Here is a 6,759-nt window from a genome sequence, read left to right as displayed (position 1 = left end):
GCTTGACACATAGACACACACACACACACACACACAATCACTAACACACACCTTTATATTCCATTCATCCTGATAAATGGCTTCATGCATACCTATAAACAATCCAACCTATGAAAAAAACGCTAAATATAAACCTACAAACTTGAAACCCGATCATCCAAACTTTCTCACACACATGGATATGGTAAGCCAACCACACACCAACATACACTTTAGACCCATCTAATCAGCCACACTAAAACCTGCAAAACTCTGTGGACCTGGACAAGAGGCTTTAACACAGGCGGTGTGTGTGGTGTGGTGTGGTGTGGGGTGGGGTGGTGGTGATGGTGGTGTTGGGGTGGTGGTGATGGTGATGTTGGGGTGGGGTGGGGGGTGGTGGTGTTGGGGGGGGTGGTGTGGTGTGGGGTGGGGTGGGGTGATGGTGGTGTTGGGGTGATGGTGGTGTTGGGGTGGGGTGATGGTGATGGTGGTGTTGGGGTGATGGTGATGGTGGTGGTGGTGTTGGGGTGATGGTGATGGTGATGGGGGTGGGGTGAGGCGGTGTGTGTGGTGTTGGGGGGCTTAATTGTGCTGAGGACCCCTCCCCATTCCCTTTTCACTCCATCCATTACCGCGGCAACCACAGGGGGGAAATAACAACACTTGGCGCGACGGTTGAGCCGGCGAGCGGCACTCTAAAATGCAGATGCGCTGTGAGCGGACACATCCGCAGCACTTAATGAGGGCGCTGGCGGCGGCCGAGGGGGGCTCTAATTGGGATGGAGGCGGCCGCTCCTCGCACTCCACACCGGCCCTCAGGGTGCCCGCCCACGCGCCCAACCCCCTGGACCCCGCGAAGCACACACACACCGACTCCACGGCTGCCATTAGAAAGGGAAGAGGAAAACACACACACACACACACACACACACACACACACACACACACACACACACACACACACAAACAATTAAGCAGCGCAATTTACATCACATCCTGCTTGGATGGTCAACAGTGGTCGCCACTCTTTTGATTCCCTGATAAATAATTTACTGCAAAACAGCAGAGGCGGCCGAGCCCGGAGAACTGAGGCCGTGAGAGAGACGTCTCTACTCAGAGCTCTGAGAGAACTATTAGGAGGAGAGGGAAGAGTTGCACCAGAGCAGCATTATGGGTCTCAGGGCTCTGAGAGAACTGTTAGGAGCAGCGATGGATTACTGCACGGGCCTACCGGGCCCAGGCCCAGGGGCCCAAGGGGTCAGGGGGCCCTGAAGCCCAAGCCTTTGCATGGAATCATTGCCTCAATATCAACAAATCAGGATGTAGGCTATGAATCTGATTGAATTTAGTATTGGCCATCCCCAAAATGCACCAGAATACAGGAAATCTCATCAAACAAATTAAAAAATGTCTGGGGGAGGATCCCCAACCCCCCCCCTACCACATATACGACAATAAGTGGGGGGTCCTTAATACATCTGGGCCCAGGGGCCCGAAAGTTCATAACCCGCCCATGGTTAGGAGGAGAGGGAAGAGTTGCACCAGAGCAGCATCACGGGCCCCGGGAGATGCCATGAGTAAGACGGCTACTTCGGGCGGGCAGGATTTGTTTTCGGCTCTGCTCGGAGGAGTTCCACAACACACACCGTATACGATTGCCTGTCCTCGGAGCGGAGTTAGTTGCTAACTAACAATGAGGAAACACAGACCTAATCTAATGTACATGCTCTTAAAACTAGATGAATCCTCTCGGTCTGGTCGAAAGATTCACAGATCCTCCTCAATTGGCACTTTGAAGTTCACTAATCAATCCTTAAAAGGTCTAAAGTCTCTTTGATTGTAGATGTGCCCTTAATACATCAGCTATAAATCATTAGAGGGGAGAGACATGAAAGATGGCCAGGGCCAGATGTTTTATGGATGTGGAAAGACTTCAAAAATTACAAAGGCCAAAAGTAGCTTTAAAAAATGAGCTTTCTGTTAAGAAACACTGGCAGCATTACCACATACACACACACGCACGCACGCACGCACGCACACACACACACAGATTTTCACAGTTTACAGGCTTTAGCGATAACCTGTCTGCCTCTCTCTATCCAGAGCCGACATGGTCCAGTTGAGAGCCTGCACTGCGCTCCTAGCCGGCCCCTGTCCAGGCTCCTCGTCTCCTCCTCTCCTCTCCCGTGAGCTGCCGATGCCGCGCGCATGCTCCAGCAGGGCTGGCCTTTGCTGGAAGAGGCAGCGCCTTCCAGCGCGGAGGAGGCCGGGTCCAGACCAGACGGCACCAGGCTGCTGCAGGCCGGATCCTGTGGTGCCTGCTGACCACCCCGTCAAGCACGCCTCAGCCCATCGGCCTGCCATCAAACAGCATTAAACATTTAAGCCCGCGCCGGCCAGTGACCTTTTCACTAAATGACGCCGATCTCTTGAGTGTGCTCTTTTTGGGCTGTTTTGCAATTCAATTTTTTGCTCAGCTTGAATAATAAATGTACAATATGCAGCGTTGTCTCTGGATGATTATTAAACATCCTGTAAATAATTACCCCGTAGTAACACCTATTTGCATGCTCAGCAATCAGCAGATGATGAATAATATTTTGTGCATAAATTTGATTGATGACTTATGTGTTTTATGTCAAGGTAATTTAGTGGATTCCGATAACGTCCAAAAATAGCCCAGAGCTGCTGGCCAGTCAATAGGCTGTGTTTGCAGTGCGCTGTTTGAATAAGCAACGCCATTTTAGACCCGGAAGCGCTCAGACAGAAAACTCCCACTAATAAAAGCAGCTCTCGCTGGAAATTCACACTGTCGTCGATTGTTCTCACTGACCCCCTGACCTGTCCCGTTAGGAATTATAGGGTTGTGGGATAAATTGATTAAGGGTTATGGGAGAGGGAGAGAGAGTGTGGGAGAGAGAAAGAGAAAGAGAGAGAGAGAGAGGGAGAGAGGGAGAAAGGGAGAAAGGGAGAGAGAGAGAGAGGGAGAAAGGGAGAGCTAAAGTGAGAAATTGAGTGACTATTGGTCACCTGAGCAATGAAAGCTTCCATCCTGATTTCCTTGCCAACAACAATGACCCTTCAACTCTCACCTCCGACCTCTGAGTGGCTCTTCATATGAGGTCTCACAAACAGACTGTCCTGGGAAGCTTTTCATGTCCAGAAAGTGAGTATCTCACACAAAGATGTATTAAATGGCAGCCAGAGCTGGCTCCATTGTGCCTTTAGATAGATAGATAGATAGATAGATAGATAGATATACTTTATTGATTCCTAGGGGAAAATCAAGATACGGCAACTGAAAAAAAAAAAAAAAAAAAACATCTGGACAAGGTAAAAAAATAAAAATATTTGCAAAATAATAAAGATTTTGTAAAAGATATTTTATTTCTTAAAAGTTTGTGATGACATTTAAAATGGGTTGAACAATTATATTTTAGAATGTGGCTGATTGAAGTCATACACTTATTAAGTGGTTTCTGACCTTAATGTCAGCAGTGAAATTGAGGCCTGACTGAAACCTGCTGTAATAATGTTTTTTTACAGTGGTCTCTGGTACGCGTGTCCAGTGACAGCCTCCTTCAGAGCAGGGGGCCAGGGAGAGGGTCAGAAATGACCCCTGCTTCTGGATGTCAGAGGGGGAGTGGCTGGTATGCTAATTGTGAGTGACCCTCCACGTGTGGGTCACTTCCTCTAGAAGAATACGAACACAAGGCCAGGGTGAGCAGAGGGCATCGTCCACCCCTTTTCACATCATCTATTGCTATGGCACATGTCCATTTCTTACTGTGGACTAATCACTGTTTTTCACATTTCAAAAACATTTTGGATTTTGTTGTTTTGTTGTATGAATAAAAATACACTGGACCAGTGTATTCTGAAATGTATACTCTAGCATGGATTTTTTTTAACAATTATTTGTCAGCAGCATTGGTCATTTTATTTATGTATTTTAAGTATTATTATCTCCATTATTAATTATTGTGTTTGTTTCCATTTTAAACACAGTGTCATCAGTTCTTCCAGCCTCACAGTATTTATTCACACATTGTGCTTATTGTGAGTTTAAATGAGATGCCCAGACACACTTATTGCTGAATGTGTATTGCTGTGCGCTATGCTGAGACCTCATCAGTACTGTGGGAAGTAATATATTTGATATAATATCTATTATATGTAATATTGATTCTCTATGCTGTAGAAAAGTAGAGTTGGGGGGGCAGGTGTGAGGAGAGCACCTGAGGAACCCTGGGCAGTGCTGACCAGGGCTGGGCTGGGCTGGGTAGTGCTGACCAGGGCTGGGCTGGGCTGGGGGTTCAGTTCCTATGCCCTGAGGTAAGTGGTCATCTTTTGAGGGCAAGGTGGCTTATATGTGTGGGTGTCTGTGCATGTATGAGCGGTCAGAAACATGGACAACAGCATGGCCATTGTGGTTTAGGATCACATGGGGGGGGGTGTCTGATGCCCGGTGTATGGTGAAGGGCAGGCCTGCAGTTTAATCATCCTGAAAGCTCCATGTTTACGGAGGAGGGAGGCTAAAAACGCCGGCCACAGCACCTCCGGCCACGGCAGCCGCCCGCCCCAGGGGCACGACCTCTGACCCCTGCTGCCCACCACTGGATTCTGCCATAAATCTTGGGAGGGTGCCATTCCTGGTTAATGACTAGTCCATAACATTCAGCGGTATTGATCCCGCTCTGCCTCCATTTTACCCACAGTGGGCCGTCCTAATGAATCTGTTTCCTTAAAGATGCTGTGTCACGGGGAGCCGGTGGGGCATTGACAGCTCATCTACATATCCAAGTGATAGGAAAGGACTGTCCCCAGGGTCACAGAGAGTTATTTGCAGTTATTCTCAATAGAAGTGTGGACAGTTTTTTTTAATCAACAGAAAATATATTTTCCCTGTATAATTTTCTGAAACAAATAAGCATGAATAATTATTTATACCCTATTTTTTCTGTCAGTGTTTATTAAATAAAAATGAAAGAAACAAATAAATAACATAATTATCTAATTTATGGAATGCAATATTTTTTTCGTTAAACATAAAATAGGTATAAATACAAAAAGAAAGCCTTCATACATTAAATAACTATGAGAATACAGAACGAGATTAAAATGTTTTTTTTTTTATTGAGTAGGCCTACAGTGCATTTTTAGAATGATTCATTCGGTTAATCACATCAATGCCTAGACAGTTGTGACTTGTGACCAGATTATCAAGTGATCGAACAAAAACTATTTACGTCGTATTTTATTTACGTTCACAAACATGTGACCTTTATACTAAACGTTAAAATAGGCAATAATAACAAATCTATAAAATCGCTCCCAAATATAATTGTCTTAAATGTTAACCTCAGTCATACATAAATAGATTATTGTGAGTTATTTTTCGTACATGACGTGAATACGTTGCATTAAATTGCAGCATGGGTTCTTTTCATTTTTGCAAAGTCTATTATTGCTAAACCCTACAGTGTTATATGGTAATACTTGAATTGTACATAGCCACCTTTTGTTTGGATACTTCATAGCCATAGCCATAGACTAGCCTTTAAATACCGTTCAAACTTAAAAAAATAATAATAATTTACACATGAGGATCAAAGCTACAGAAGAGTTAATAGCCTATAATAACTTCCACGACATAACTAGCATATCATGATAGCCTACTGTACCTGCGCGTCTTACAGAGAGGTGCCCTGAAAGTAGGCCTACTCGGTGACAGACCTTAATAAAAGAGCATTTCGGTTTGGTAGTTTTCATTGTGTCCTCGTGCACATTAAAACGGCAAGCTGTCAGCCTCGGCACTTTTACTCTTTTCTAAAGGCTTCACCTCGTTAAAGATCCTTTCAGAGCCCAAACAGGATTAGAGGATGTCTTAAAACGCAGGGTCAACATCTGCCGGGTTTAAACACAGCCTGCTCCAGCCTCCTCTCACTGAAGTCCCTGCAAAGATAGCATCCTTTTGACATGAGGACATAGGCCTACACACACACAAAACGAACTAACAAAAACTGAATTTAAAAGTGTGAAAACTATCAAATTAGGGGGGGGGGGGTTCCACTCAGTTCAGAACTACATAAAACTTCACCAATGTCTGTAGGTTGATGTAATGTATGGACAGAAACACGTTTAAAACTTAAAATGCATTCAAAGTGTAGCCTACTCCATAGCATCAGTTTACATATTATATCTATAAAATATCTAGTTTATCCAGGTATTCTGGTGTGTGATTTTTCATTAGGCTTATGAAGGATTTACAAAAGTGAAATTACGAAAGTGAAAAAAAAAATCACAACATTTTGGGATGTCACAGGAAAATTCAAACTGAATTTTGAATTATCTAAAATATTTAACATGGTTCACTATAGGTTCGTTTTACTATTTTAGAGTGAATCAGTTGACTGCATGATGTAGAAGAGTGCATGTGCAGCTGCTGGACTCAGTGGTCAGAGTGTACAGTAAAATTAGAAGGTGCATTCTGGTCTATGTCTGTTAGGTGGCAGTAATTCATTTTTGTTTAAGCCACATGCAAACCCTCCCACACAGCACTTGCTTCCTCTATCTCTCCTTATAAACAAATACAACATGTGTAGGAGCCATAACATTTTGTCATTTGAGCCACTGTGGTGTGTGTAGCAGTCCTCTATACACAATCACTACATTCCAAAATGCACATAAGCACTGTTCTTTTCAGGACAATCTTAGTCAGAAAGACGCGCTCAGTCCTAAGGGGCATCTTTGCTGTTGTTGTTTGTGGAAACACAA

Source organism: Alosa sapidissima, chromosome 13, assembly GCF_018492685.1.
Source record: "Alosa sapidissima isolate fAloSap1 chromosome 13, fAloSap1.pri, whole genome shotgun sequence".
NCBI lineage: Eukaryota > Metazoa > Chordata > Actinopteri > Clupeiformes > Clupeidae > Alosa > Alosa sapidissima.
Note: the sequence above shows the minus strand (reverse complement) of the source record.